This window comes from Salminus brasiliensis, chromosome 5, assembly GCF_030463535.1.
Source record: "Salminus brasiliensis chromosome 5, fSalBra1.hap2, whole genome shotgun sequence".
NCBI lineage: Eukaryota > Metazoa > Chordata > Actinopteri > Characiformes > Bryconidae > Salminus > Salminus brasiliensis.
In genome coordinates this window covers 34820315-34837814 of record NC_132882.1, presented here as the reverse complement: position 1 = coordinate 34837814, position 17500 = coordinate 34820315, and positions in this window count along the sequence as shown.

The window sequence follows — 17500 nt, the reverse complement described above, 5'->3', positions numbered from 1 at the left end:
TTTGTTATTAAAACAAGGTGAAATGTTTTATCGCTACTAAAGCAGAGAAACGAAGTCTGTGAAAAAGTTCAGCTTACAGAGGTACAAAGCGCCGCTACTCGCTCAGTAAATGAAGCGTTAGCTACGTTTGTTCTATGCAATTGAAAGCAGTTACTAACTGAATGCACCATCGCAAGCACCGGTCCAGGTCGCAGCATCAACCGACATCCGCTGCTGGTCCAGGATCTGCCTCCACCTAGAACAGAGGAAATAAGCGGTTACAGCTGAAACAGCAGTTCCACTGGCCGCAGCTGAACCCTGAGGAAAGTTCTGCAGGTGGTGAAAGCTCAGTAAGGCGTCATGCACAGTTAGGTGTCGGTAAACAGCCTATCAGTTTTATTCCTATATATATATATAGGAATAAAACATGGTCATGAGACAGCAATATTTGAATAGTTGGAGTTATGATACATCACTGATTGTAACTAGATGCTGCATCCAGCCAACTCCCAGTAATCAGACCAGCATCAGACTCTCACAGTCATTAAAACCATGTGGAAAAGACAGCTCTCACAAACACTCTCAATCAGGTTTGCTTTTAAAAGAGCCTATATCTGCTTCCTTTACTATGAACTAGAGAAACTGATGGATATTTCTAAAATGTAGATCTCAGTGTAACTACCTGACAAATACACACCAGATATCAGTTTATAACTTTAATGAGACCCACCTGGTACATCTGCCCCACTTTTGCTGAGCTCACCATCTAAAAGAGGAATGGGAAACCTAGGTCCAGAGTCCAGCAGTTTGATGATTTCCCTGTTCTAGGAGACCAGCTAAACCTGGTAAATAATGAAGAGCTGAATGAGGAGTGTTTGTGCAGGAAAATCAGCAAACTGGAGGAATCCAGTCCTCCTAGACCAGATGATCTATTCAGGATTTCATCTCTTCTCTTACCCGGAATGATGTTCATAGAGCTCCTCTTCTGGGAAACTAATTTTTAGGCAACAGGCTGTGTTTCCCTTATTAGTTTCTTAATGCCTGCAAAGCACCATGAGCTAATAACCAACCCCTCTAACATAACCACTGGCCCCCCAGTTAAAATAGTCTTGAACCTAGTTCACTCACAGATGTTACATTGAATTTCTAGATCATGAGGATTATGTGCCTAATTTGAAAGACACATATTGCCCAATTTCCGTATTTGCCTAATCAAACTGATAAGGCAATATTGGTCTTACAATTATCATTAATATTATCTTAAAGATTTTAGATCTGACCAAGTAGGAGCGGTTATTGTCACTAAGATCACTGCGAATGAGACAGAAATCTGATCTTATATCATCACATATACTCTGAAGCTTTATGAATATGGGTCTAGATTTAGTAAACCTTAAACAACAGTCAAATTGATTTTACTGGATGACAAATGATGTCTCATCGTATTAAATGTTACATTACCTCAAGGAGAGAATTCCGAATTCCTCAGTGGACTTCACTTTACCTACAAGGTACTGAAAGAGATTTGGGAAAAGACACAGAGGCCCTGGACCACCGTGGACTACGGACACGGCGATCATTCTTCCTATATGGAAGTATTCATCTTCATCTGCAGCTAAATCTGTAAATAGTTCAGTGATTCATATCATTACATCTTTGTCAGCAGTATAATTAAAAATGTTGAGATTAATCAGTTGGTGAATGCTAGATATTTTGCAAGGCTTCTGCCTTCAAAGACTCTTCTTGTTCTTATGGAGTCCATTAGCAATGTAAGAAATTCACATTTAGGCCCTCATGTGTCCAAAGCCTTTTCTGTCTGCCCAACATCATCAGAGAATTTTACCAGCATGTCACAGGATGGGTTGTACGTAGATCTCTTAAATTCTCGCATGGCTCCATCCCACTCATTTGCTCTGTTAATGTTGAATCTGCTGCAGGATGTTTTATCTAGAGAGACTGGAAACTACATTTGAAGCGGTCAGTCCCTTACTGAAAATTAATCAGACATACAGAAGTTTATTCATGGTTTCACCATGGTCAAAAAAAATAAAAGTAGTGATCTGACACTTATCAAGTGTTTCAGGGTGGTCCTGTGGCTCTCTTCTTTTAATTAGGCCACACTCCAATACTACGAACATCCAAACATTCTCTGCTCTCTATAAACTGATACTGCTCAACACTCTCAGCTCTCCATAAATCCATTCAGAACTAACTCTGTCTCCTTACCGTCTCAGAGTAAATGGCCACCTGCTTATCTATTTTTTTACATCTTTGAAACCCACTGGGAATTTTTTGCAATTAATCCTTCATGTCCCACATGCGTTGATTCCCCACTCCTTGAGTCGGACCATAAGAGTTGGTAATGTATAGAAGTTGTCAAACCAAACTGTGTAACATTAACTTTTAAATAGCTGCACAAGGTCTTCGATTACTTTTGTAGCCAAATCAGTTATGCACCCATCATACTGTATACTGTACAATGACCCACAATTTAAAAACTCCAGGTTTGCCCTTCATATACTGCTTGAATCCTGAGCAACCATTTGATTTTATGATTCTCTCGTCTGTACTCAGATTTTCATCAGCCTGGAAAAGCTGCTGACATTTGGTTTTGAGGTGGTCCATCAAGTAACACAACTTCCTAAGCTGATCACAGCAATTTTCCGTGGCAGGATTTCACACCATGAAGGGCTGCCATCAATTCCTTGAAACAGTCACGGGACATGAATAACTTGGCCTATGAACCATGAAGAGATCTGGTTTCCCAATATGTAAATGAGGAGCCCAAACTGTAAAATTCACTCGGGGTCACTTCTTCCCATGCCCTATGATGGTTCACATAAGACAGCCTCTTCCATACAAGCTCCCACCCCTAACAGCATATTTGTACAAACACTTAGAATACATGTATTTACCGATAAGAGGTAGTTGGTTGATCCCTCTGCTCATCTTGTTCTTCATCATCCTTTTCTTCCTCTTCATCCAGCAGCTCCGCCTTCATGAAGTCCTCTTCTTCAATGGTCAAGCCTTCATGGTCTTCATCGCTGTCATGTTCAGCGATAAGCCTAAGCTCGTCAGGGCCTAGCCACCGTCTCCTCTTCAGACTCCATAAGACATGCATATCAAGCCTTGTCTCCATCCATCTCAAAATAATAAAATAAGAGAGATTCAAATGAATAAAGGTGGTGACAGTGATATTATTTAAAAATATATTACATATATGTAGAATTCAATCACAAATACTTTTTGTTTTGTCAGAGAAGCAAATGTCCATATATATATATATATATATATAAATTGCCCAGACTGACATGTTGTTCACCTATATGGTAGCATAGCCTACTTTAGTCTCTTTCAAATAAATGTAGCACTAGAAATATTTTTGAAAATTATGCAAATTTGACAAATATGTTATTGATAAAAAAATATATATATATATTATTTCTCTGTTATAAGTACAATTTTCCACAGATAAAATATACGATAAAAAATAAAGGTATAAATTGCCCAGACTGACATGATCTCCTCTATGCTTTCTGCCTCAGCTAACTTACTTCAGCCAGTCACTTCACTGTAACGCTGAAAACAATGAGCAAAACTCTAACAGACTTTAGACAGAATTGAAGTAAAACAAGTAAGATATAAATGATTTCAATATTACATAAATATATCTTACTAACATAAATATAATCTTACTCACATAAATATTATAATCTTACTTACATAAATATTATAATCTTACTTACATAAATATAATCTTACTCACATAAATATTATAATCTTACTTACATAAATATTATAATCTTACTTACATAAATATAATCTTACTCACATAAATATTATAATCTTACTTACATAAATATAATCTTACTTACATAAATATAATCTTACTAACATAAATATTATAATCTTACTTACATAAATATAATCTTACTCACATAAATATAATCTTACATAACTATAATCTTACTCACATAAATATAATCTTACTCACATAAATATTATAATCTTACTCACATAAATATAATCTTACTCACATAAATATTATAATCTTACTTACATAAATATAATCTTACTCACATAAATATTATAATCTTACTTACATAAATATTATAATCTTACTTACATAAATATAATCTTACTCACATAAATATAATCTTACTCACATAAATATTATAATCTTACTTACATAAATATAATCTTACTCACATAAATATAATCTTACATAACTATAATCTTACTCACATAAATATAATCTTACTCACATAAATATTATAATCTTACTTACATAAATATTATAATCTTACTCACATAAATATAATCTTACTAACATAAATATTATAATCTTACTTACATAAATATTATAATCTTACTCACATAAATATTATAATCTTACTTACATAAATATAATCTTACTCACATAAATATTATAATCTTACTTACATAAATATAATCTTACTCACATAAATATAATCTTACTCACATAAATATTATAATCTTACTTACATAAATATAATCTTACTCACATAAATATTATAATCTTACTTACATAAATATTATAATCTTACTTACATAAATATAATCTTACTCACGTAAATATAATCTTACTCACATAAATATTATAATCTTACTTACATAAATATTATAATCTTACTTACATAAATATAATCTTACTCACATAAATATAATCTTACATAACTATAATCTTACTCACATAAATATAATCTTATTCACATAAATATTATAATCTTACTTACATAAATATTATAATCTTACTCACATAAATATAATCTTACTCACATAAATATTATAATCTTACTTACATAAATATAATCTTACTAACATAAATATAATCTTACTCACATAAATATTATAATCTTACTTACATAAATATAATCTTACTAACATAAATATTATAATATTACTTACATAAATATTATAATCTTACTCACATAAATATAATCTTACTCACATAAATATTATAATCTTACTTACATAAATATAATCTTACTCACATAAATATAATCTTACTCACATAAATAATATAATCTTACTTACATAAATATAATCTTACTCACATAAATATAATCTTACTCACATAAATATTATAATCTTACTTACATAAATATTATAATCTTACTCACATAAATATAATCTTACTAACATAAATATTATAATCTTACTTACATAAATATTATAATCTTACTCACATAAATATAATCTTACTCACATAAATATTATAATCTTACTTACATAAATATAATCTTACTCACATAAATATTATAATCTTACTTACATAAATATAATCTTACTCACATAAATATAATCTTACTCACATAAATATTATAATCTTACTTACATAAATATAATCTTACTCACATAAATATAATCTTACATAACTATAATCTTACTCACATAAATATAATCTTACTCACATAAATATTATAATCTTACTTACATAAATATTATAATCTTACTCACATAAATATAATCTTACTAACATAAATATTATAATCTTACTTACATAAATATTATAATCTTACTCACATAAATATAATCTTACTCACATAAATATTATAATCTTACTTACATAAATATAATCTTACTCACATAAATATAACCTTACTCACATAAATATTATAATCTTACTTACATAAATATAATCTTACTCACATAAATATTATAATCTTACTTACATAAATATAATCTTACTCACATAAATATAATCTTACTCACATAAATATTATAATCTTACTTACATAAATATAATCTTACTCACATAAATATTATAATCTTACTTACATAAATATAATCTTACTTACATAAATATAATCTTACTCACATAAATATTATAATCTTACTTACATAAATATAATCTTACTCACATAAATATAATCTTACATAACTATAATCTTACTCACATAAATATAATCTTACTCACATAAATATTATAATCTTACTCACATAAATATTATAATCTTACTCACATAAATATAATCTTACTCACATAAATATAATCTTACTCACATAAATATTATAATCTTACATAAATATAATCTTACTCACATAAATATTATAATCTTACATATATAATCTTAAACATAAATATTATAATCTTACTTACATAAATATAATCTTACTCACATAAATATAATCTTACTCACATAAATATTATAATCTTACATAAATATAATCTTACTCACATAAATATTATAATCTTACTTACATAAATATTATAATCTTACTTACATAAATATAATCTTACTCACATAAATATAATCTTACTCACATAAATATTATAATCTTACTTACATAAATATTATAATCTTACTTACATAAATATAATCTTACTCACATAAATATTATAATCTTACTTACATAAATATAATCTTACTTACATAAATATTATAATCTTACTTACATAAATATAATCTTACTCACATAAATATAATCTTACATAACTATAATCTTACTCACATAAATATAATCTTACTCACATAAATATTATAATCTTACTTACATAAATATTATAATCTTACTCACATAAATATAATCTTACTCACATAAATATTATAATCTTACTTACATAAATATAATCTTACTCACATAAATATAATCTTACCCACATAAATATTATAATCTTACTTACATAAATATAATCTTACTCACATAAATATTATAATCTTACTTACATAAATATAATCTTACTAACATAAATATTATAATCTTACTTACATAAATATAATCTTACTCACATAAATATAATCTTACATAACTATAATCTTACTCACATAAATATAATCTTACTCACATAAATATTATAATCTTACTCACATAAATATTATAATCTTACTTACATAAATATAATCTTACTCACATAAATATTATAATCTTACTTACATAAATATAATCTTACTCACATAAATATAATCTTACTCACATAAATATTATAATCTTACTTACATAAATATAATCTTACTCACATAAATATTATAATCTTACTTACATAAATATAATCTTACTCACATAAATATAATCTTACTCACATAAATATTATAATCTTATTTACATAAATATAATCTTACTCACATAAATATTATAATCTTACTTACATAAATATTATAATCTTACTTACATAAATATAATCTTACTCACGTAAATATAATCTTACTCACATAAATATTATAATCTTACTTACATAAATATTATAATCTTACTTACATAAATATAATCTTACATAACTATAATCTTACTCACATAAATATAATCTTATTCACATAAATATTATAATCTTACTTACATAAATATTATAATCTTACTCACATAAATATAATCTTACTCACATAAATATTATAATCTTACTTACATAAATATAATCTTACTCACATAAATATAATCTTACTCACATAAATATTATAATCTTACTTACATAAATATAATCTTACTAACATAAATATTATAATCTTACTTACATAAATATTATAATCTTACTCACATAAATATAATCTTACTCACATAAATATTATAATCTTACTTACATAAATATAATCTTACTCACATAAATATTATAATCTTACTTACATAAATATAATCTTACTCACATAAATATAATCTTACTCACATAAATAATATTATCTTACTTACATAAATATAATCTTACTCACATAAATATAATCTTACTCACATAAATATTATAATCTTACTTACATAAATATTATAATCTTACTCACATAAATATAATCTTACTAACATAAATATTATAATCTTACTTACATAAATATTATAATCTTACTCACATAAATATAATCTTACTCACATAAATATTATAATCTTACTTACATAAATATAATCTTACTCACATAAATATAATCTTACTCACATAAATATTATAATCTTACTTACATAAATATAATCTTACTCACATAAATATTATAATCTTACTTACATAAATATAATCTTACTTACATAAATATAATCTTACTAACATAAATATTATAATCTTACTTACATAAATATAATCTTACTCACATAAATATTATAATCTTACTTACATAAATATAATCTTACTCACATAAATATAATCTTACATAACTATAATCTTACTCACATAAATATAATCTTACTCACATAAATATTATAATCTTACTCACATAAATATTATAATCTTACTTACATAAATATAATCTTACTAACATAAATATTATAATCTTACTTACATAAATATAATCTTACTCACATAAATATAATCTTACTCACATAAATATTATAATCTTACATAAATATAATCTTACTCACATAAATATTATAATCTTACTTACATAAATATTATAATCTTACTTACATAAATATAATCTTACTCACATAAATATAATCTTACTCACATAAATATTATAATCTTACATAAATATAATCTTACTCACATAAATATAATCTTACTCACATAAATATTATAATCTTACTTACATAAATATAATCTTACTTACATAAATATAATCTTACTCACATAAATATTATAATCTTACTTACATAAATATAATCTTACTCACATAAATATTATAATCTTACTTACATAAATATAATCTTACTTACATAAATATTATAATCTTACTTACATAAATATAATCTTACTCACATAAATATAATCTTACTCACATAAATATTATAATTTTACTCACATAAATATAATCTTACTCACATAAATATTATAATCTTACTTACATAAATATTATAATCTTACTCACATAAATATAATCTTACTCACATAAATATTATAATCTTACTTACATAAATATAATCTTACTAACATAAATATTATAATCTTACTTACATAAATATAATCTTACTCACATAAATATAATCTTACATAACTATAATCTTACTCACATAAATATAATCTTACTCACATAAATATTATAATCTTACTCACATAAATATTATAATCTTACTTACATAAATATAATCTTACTCACATAAATATAATCTTACTCACATAAATATTATAATCTTACTTACATAAATATAATCTTACTCACATAAATATTATAATCTTACTTACATAAATATAATCTTACTCACATAAATATAATCTTACTCACATAAATATTATAATCTTACTTACATAAATATAATCTTACTCACATAAATATTATAATCTTACTTACATAAATATTATAATCTTACTTACATAAATATAATCTTACTCACGTAAATATAATCTTACTCACATAAATATTATAATCTTACTTACATAAATATTATAATCTTACTTACATAAATATAATCTTACTCACATAAATATAATCTTACATAACTATAATCTTACTCACATAAATATAATCTTATTCACATAAATATTATAATCTTACTTACATAAATATTATAATCTTACTCACATAAATATAATCTTACTCACATAAATATTATAATCTTACTTACATAAATATAATCTTACTCACATAAATATAATCTTACTCACATAAATATTATAATCTTACTTACATAAATATAATCTTACTAACATAAATATTATAATCTTACTTACATAAATATTATAATCTTACTCACATAAATATAATCTTACTCACATAAATATTATAATCTTACTTACATAAATATAATCTTACTCACATAAATATAATCTTACTCACATAAATATTATAATCTTACTTACATAAATATTATAATCTTACTCACATAAATATAATCTTACTCACATAAATATTATAATCTTACTTACATAAATATAATCTTACTCACATAAATATAATCTCACTCACATAAATATTATAATCTTACTTACATAAATATAATCTTACTCACATAAATATAATCTTACATAACTATAATCTTACTCACATAAATATAATCTTACTCTCATAAATATTAAGATAAGATAAGATAAGATAAGATAGTCCTTTATTAGTCCCGCAGTGGGGAAATTCACAGTGTAACAGCAGAAAGGGATAGCAGCACACTCAGTTACAGAAATTTAGATAAATAAATAATTTACACTATATACACACAATATAGATAAGAATTAAAAAAGCAATAAACAATATTATTTACAGTAAAAGACTCCTTAATTGCACATGGGGGTGGGATATTGCACATAGTATTCCCTGATAATCTTACTCACATAAATATTATAATCTTACTTACATAAATATTATAATCTTACTTACATAAATATAATCTTACTCACATAAATATAATCTTACTTACATAAATATTATAATCTTACTCACATAAATATAATCTTACTCACATAAATATAATCTTACATAAATATAATCTTACTCACATAAATATAATCTTACTTACATAAAAATAATCTTACTCACATAAATATAATCTTACTCACATAAATATAATCTTTCATAAATATAATTTACTCTGAAGATATTTTGTTGAGCAGCTTGTTTTAACCCCAGAGCTGCAGACTGCAACAGCTCCGGTAGAGCTAGATTAGCTTAGATTAGCTTAGTTTAGATTAGTTTATCTTAGATTAGCTTAGATTAGATTAGCTTAGTTTAGCTTGGTTCACTACTATTCACTTATTTGTGTAAAACTGCTGCAAACTTTACAAACTACTAAACAAACGAGACTAAAGGGAATGTGATAAACTCTCCACACGTGTTTATTTCCATCTAGATGAAGATAAATCATTCTAATGATTCAGAGAGGAGAGCTCTGCACCTGACTGACTAAACCTAGAGCCCGACTCTCTAAATCAGCTCAGCTCTGCCAAAGCGGCAGCACTGATAATATCACACTTTCACCATTAAAGCCACGTTTTCTGAGCAGAAATGAGAAGTAATAAAACTAATAAAGCGTTTTAACCCGATCTGACCTCCTCTGACTAACAGCACTTCTCTCTGTGTGTGGTTCTGGTGCTCCACTCTCTCCGCTGCTCTCCGTGAGCGGGCGGGTGAATGAAGGCCTCTTTCTTTATGTAGAAAAGCCTCGACTCAAACCGCCTGACCAACAACATCAGCTTTTAGCCTGGATTTCAGCTGCTGGAGCAGTTTTCACATTTACAATCAGAGACTGGAGATATGAGGCTTTAATCCATCTAAATGATTGTTCTGCAGTTTGAATGGGTGATCTGGTTCCCAGCCCTTCAGTGCTGGTCTACAGGCTGTATGAAGCACTGAGAGCAGGTCTGTGTGTGAGGGAGCTCTGCTCTACAGACCGCCTGAAATAAAGCCCTGAACACTTTGAGAACAACTGACTTAATCTAACATCTCAGTGCTGTGTGGCATTTTGACCCTTTTTATCTAAAAGGCAGCTTAATAAATCCTAAAAAGTTTGAAGTGCCACAACCCTTCTTTATTGATCAGCAGCTGATCAGAGTATTGATCCTCTATCAGATTCAGATTGAGGCAAAACCCTCAGTTCTGTAAGAGAAATGTACAACTGGATTTTAATGCTTTGCAGTGTTTAAACTGGGCTTTTCTAAGATCTATTTTTTCTATTTCTTCACTGTCTAACTTGCACTTTCATGCTATTTTAAACAGACTATTGGTAGAAAACCTGAAGATTTGCAATTACGACTGCATGTGAAGGTACGTAAATCATTTGAATGAATTTTCTAATTCCTACAGTTAATGTTGTCTATAGCATTTTAAAAGGGCAAATTGTCCCTAATTAAATCTACTAAATTCACTGCTTACAGATTTGTACTGTTTTCTAGGTCACCTTAAATGAGCTGCTCATGTAAAATCTGTAGCTTTAATAATCTAGAAGACTAGACCTGCTGAGACGCTACAGACTGAAGCATGGACATGGGGGTCCTAGCCTGTCAGGACCATGTTTATACAGTGATGCCCCGTTCTTTCAAGACATGGACCACCCTTATGTCTTGGAAACGTAGGAGTTGAAGTAAAATGTCACTCAAAATAGAAATACTTGAGTAAAGATACTGTACTGAAGTCATTGTTTATTTAATGAATTACATTTACTGAGTTACTGTCCACCACTGCATGGATGTAACATTATCTTATATGCTGTTTTATTTATGAATTTGCAGGACGTGAATAAAGATGACCTGAGCGACAGCTACGTTAATCCTGTCCTGAAGATAATGGTGTGCAGACAGAGTGTCCTAAACTTCTAGATCTGAGGAGATTGTTTATTCCCTCTAAAAAGCAGCTTTTCTGAGCTGCTGTCCTGCTGTTCATTGTGTCTGAGGCTTTTGCTGAAATCTGGTGAATACTTGAGTTCCTGTTTGCTAGAAATCTGCCCCTAAGAAAAAATGTTCTTTATGTTCACATATTTACTGAATTAGTTTTTACTTTGTTTGCCATTTGAACATTTTACTATAAATTAAAAAGCCTTATCTTCTGCTGTGCTAAAATGACTTGTTCTTAGACTGCATACTGGGCCAGTCTGGATTCAAGGATCAGTCTTCAAAACCTTTGTAAATATGACTGTAAACAGTGAGCACAGTACAGTTTGTCAGAGACGTGTTTTCAGATTTAGCGATGTATAAAATTAATTCATTTTCCTAAAGTCATTCTTTAAACGTAATGCTCTTTGTTTTTTCAGTTTTTCAGACTCTGTGTTTTATTTTCATTTATTTTAAACTTTTTTTTCAGTGAAAAACTATAAACATGCACTTTTATTGTTGACACTTAATGCACTGTTGGTCTCTAATAAAAATAATGTATTACATGCATCCATGTGTTGAGTCAGTAAGACTTGTTCTGTTTACTAAAGAAATCTTTGAGATTCATGTAAATATTTGAATGTTTACATTTCACCAGAATTATATTAGATTATCTATCAAATGATTTCAGTAAAAATACACGACTGGACTGATTTTAGTAATGTTGAATGTGTGTCATGCTGGGTCAGGAGGGTCAGTGAACACAGGGAAACACTTGCAGGGATGCAGGACTTTAATGAAAAACGGGACACAGGGGAACAAAACAGACACGCAGAGCTAAATCAGAGGTTCAGCAATCTAGTGGACAAAACTGGAGAGTAAGGAGCAGAAACACAAACCGGGTAAAGTAGCACACCTGGGACTGGGAGGTAGCTGAGCGCTAGACGAGAGAACGGGACCCTAAACTAAACTAACACACTGTGAGGAGTTTGGACGAGGATACAAAAGGAATCGAAACTTCTGAAGGAAAAACTGTGAAGCAGAGCTTCAGAAATAACCACCAAACAAAACGACTTCAGATAAAAACCATAAACAAAAACCAAGAACCTGGAGCTACGAAGCAAGACTTCCAAAACCAGAGAGCTGGAAACGCTGACAGAAACAAACAGGAACTACCAGAGCAGACAGAGTAAGAGGACAACAGACCACAGACCAAACCTGCAGCGACAGACTGTCCTCCCCCTCTGAGCAGCCCGTAGAGCGCAGTGCTGCAGAGGCTGCAACAGCTGTAATTCAGACACCGGCTGAGTGAAACGCTGCGGCTTAAGCAGCTCCAGTCTCAGCTGCTCAGAGCTGCGCTAACGAGGGAAGCCGCCGCAGAGCGCGTGCGCAGCCGACTTCCGGAATCCCCGCCTCCTTATTTGGGCTTGGGGGCGGAGTCCGGGGATCGCCCTGGGGGAGCGCCAGACAACGCAGGCCTGACAGTGCGACATTATGGAGCTGTAATTAGGAAGCTAATATTGTCTGCAGAAATGAAAGAAACTTCACTAAAAGAAAGAACTGATTGAAGTTCAGTTCACTTATTTAATCTATGTAACATTTAAGTCTTGAAACTGAGTTGAAGTTACTTAAATAAATCTGAAATTAAACCCAGAAAATTGCAAAAAATAAAAAACTAATGTAAGTAAATTTTGTCTCATCATGTTGTTTCAGTGTCCTTCATCTGGATTCCACAGGATCTGTTGTATCAAAGCCTGGTTACTGTCAAGTCAAGTCAAATTTATTTGTATAGCTTTTTACAACTGTTGTTGCCACAAAGCAGTTTTACATAATTAGTAATTAGTAAAAACACAAGAAGACATGAAAGTATGCCAGCATGCCGTTTTATATTAGGCTGTTTGTATTAGGCTGTTTATATTAGGCTGTTTATATTAGGCTGTTTGTATTAGGCTGTTTGTATTATTTTTCCAGCAGAAAGAGAAGTGCAACTTCACAGCGGTTCACATCTGCTCTGCTCCCATGATGAAACTGATGTCTGCAAAACGAGCTGAAAAAAGGACCTGTTCCTCTACTGCTTCAGAAGTAACAATGAAGATGAAGATGAAGATGAAGATGATGGGACATCTACTAAAATACAAACCTCTGCCCTGACTTGGTGGTTTTATTGGAATGTACTGCATGTTTTTTTGAGCAATGCCTTAGAAACTCTTTTTAGTTCTTTAAAGACGTTGTTCCAAAACATTTCTGTTGCGCTCTTGGGTTTAAGAGTGAAATTTGAAATTGCTCATTAAAAATTGTAATTACACTCCTGAATTACCACTTTTTTAATTCAGTGTTCATTTGGTTCATGGGCAGCAGATTCCAAAACAGTGTGTAAGTGGATAAAGTAAGTTTTATTTATTTATTTTCAGCATCATTGCAATTAAGAATTAAGAATATTTTAGCATTAAATGAATATTGATTTATGTTCCAACCACTTCCTTATAAATGTATTACAGCAATAAAAAAAAAGAGTGTAAGAGTGTAAAGGTCTGAAAACTACACATTCCAAGATTTTCAGTAATGGTCTGCCGCGCTTAATGGTGAGATCTTTGCCAACAACCACTTCAGGACCTTTGGTCAGGACTGATGCTACAAAACATACAAAAAACTTTAATGTACCAACATCAAAATTAATAAAATAATTACTATATTTCTTAAATTAAATCAAAATACAATTAAATAATGCAATAATCTGTTATAGTTAAATGTTTGAGCATCTTATATAGTAAGTTTTGCTGCTAACACAATTACTACATTAAGCCGTAATATTAGTCTTAGTACTAAGAATGTGTTATTATGTATTTTCAATGAGAATCAACCAGCTTTGGTCTAATAATTTTATTTATTATTTTGTAAAATTACTTGAAACAATTCATCTTAATGTAATATTCAGTTGGTTTCGTTACAGGACGGTCAGGGAGCGGACCCAAGTGCAGAGAGGAAAGCCTGTAAGGACAGGCCTTAATGTGTGATATAAAGTATGTGTGGTTGATGTGACTGTGGGTGCTTTTGTGTACTTGTGGGAGAACAGTTGCTCCCAGCTGGGTTTGAACCAGCATCCCTGACAACAGAGGTCCAACACCTTACCACTGCACCACCAGCAAGCACAGGCAAGTGGTGGAGTTGCACCCCTTAAAACAATGAAAAAAAAGGGGGGGGACCCAACTAAGCAGAGGACAAGGCGGCGTAGTTCAGACTTAGGATATTTAGCACTAAAACAACTGATGAAAAAACAAATGCAGGGAAGGAAGTGAAGCAGCTCTTAAAACAAAGGAACTGAGGTTCAGTGATTCACGTAAACTCTTTAGCTGTGCTCTCTTCAGCTTCTCTCTTTCAACCCTGTTCTCTTGTTTTGCAACTTTTCTTCTTTCAAGACTTTTCTTTTTCTGTTTCCTTTTCAGCTTGTTTTCTTTCATCTTTTCAAACATCTCTCTTTCTTTCACTTCTGGGTAGCGTACCAGTCACCCCTCAACAAAGGTGGAACAGAGAAGCTCCATGTCACATCTTTAAATGCTGTGACCACCAGGTGTGTCTGGTTGGCACTGATTACCTCTAGGATCTCTGGGGATTGGAGTTCCCTTGGGTCACCGTGCCTCGCCGCTGTCGCCCTCTGCTGGTAGGTGGCGGCAGACACAGTGACCCCTTACAGGTTTAGTATTTTCCCAAATGTTTTAATGTGGGTTTTCCTACATTGCAGCCAAATTTGTGAATGATGATTTGTAAAAGACTGCTGGATATAATATTTAAAGCTGCAACATGGATTCAGAATGACTTTTGAAATGTACTTTGTTGGTCTTTTTGTGTAATATTTGTTCACTGTTTTTAATAATAAGGACGTCTGACTGCAGGACTGTGTATTGAAAAGAACCTGGTGATACAATATGCATGACAACACAGGGTTTATGATTCAGCATCTTGCAATATTGCCTTACTGCAAGCAAAGTGATGTTATATTAATATTATTAAATCATATTATGATTTTATCAATCATTTATAAATAGCTCTGACCAGAGGAGGATGGGTCCCCCTTGAGTCTTGGTTCCTCCCAAGGTTTCTTCCTCCAGCTCTGAGGGAGTTTTTCCTGGCCACTGTCACAGGTTGGCTTTGCTCACTGGGGGTCTTGGATCCTTCAGGTCTTCTTACGTTATTTCTTTTACTAATGACTAATTATGTAAAGCTGCTTTGTGACAACAGTTGTAAAAAGCGCTGTACAAATAAATGTCTTGATATTGACGTGATGTATTGCAATAGGATAAAACCACCACATGCATAAAATCTAAGCTAAATAAAACTCTGTGCAATCAGAGCTCTGGGTTCTGAAGAAAAGTACAAGAGTACAAATAAAAAAGTACAAATAGTGAATGAGAAGCTGTAAATACTCAATATTTCTATTTTGTAAATGTGGCCTTTGTAACTGTGAGGGATGTTTTTCACTCACCTTTACTCCTGTGTAATGTGACAGGACAATAAACATGATCTGGATCTGATAAAGGTTTAGACACAACCCTAAATGAACCGCTGTCTGCCAGAAGTCTTAGCATGCAGACTGTTCATTAATAATCAATGCTGTGTTTTGAGAGAAAACATTACGATATGATACGTCAATATCATTTTACACCCTTATTAAATAGTGTAATAAACTAAAATAATGCTGCTATAAAGTGTGTGCTCTCATGATGAGTCTAAACAGGACAATCAGTACAAACAGGACATAACTTTAATATGGAAATTAATTTGCAGCAGAACATTTAGAACGATTTAAAACATGAATGAAACAATTCTGAAAGACACACTGTTAGTGAGTGGAGGGTGAAGGCGGACGTAAACGCAGGCGTTTATCAAAACAAGGACATCAAGACCCAAACAAAGACACAAACTAGGAAATAAAGCAAACACTGAAAGTAAGAAAGACAACAAGCAGAAACAGAACAAAACAAGACAGGAAGGTGGAAACAAAGGGGGACTTGTACAGAGAGACAACTAGGAACAGCTGGGATTAACAAGGGGGCGTGGCTTGTGCTCATGTGCTTTGGAGAATATGGCAACACAAAACAGGGGTAGGCATGACATCCCAAATGTTCACAAGCCTTCAGATTTACACATCACCCTCTACACATCAGCCACAGGAATGTGCTTCTACAGGACACAGGTTTTAAAGACGTCGTTGACATAAGCAGTGAAACCTGGACGTTCAGGTGAAGGTGCACTAAAGATGCTCTCAGTGGAAAATGTTCAGCATAGGTCTGATGTCTGAGGTCTGGCCTGTAAAAGTATTTCATCTACAGCTAAACTTATTGGGTGCCTGAGCAAGAGATTTCAACTTTTCCCAGTTCATTTGGAAGTGTGGATTTGTACAGCTTTACATTGTAGAAT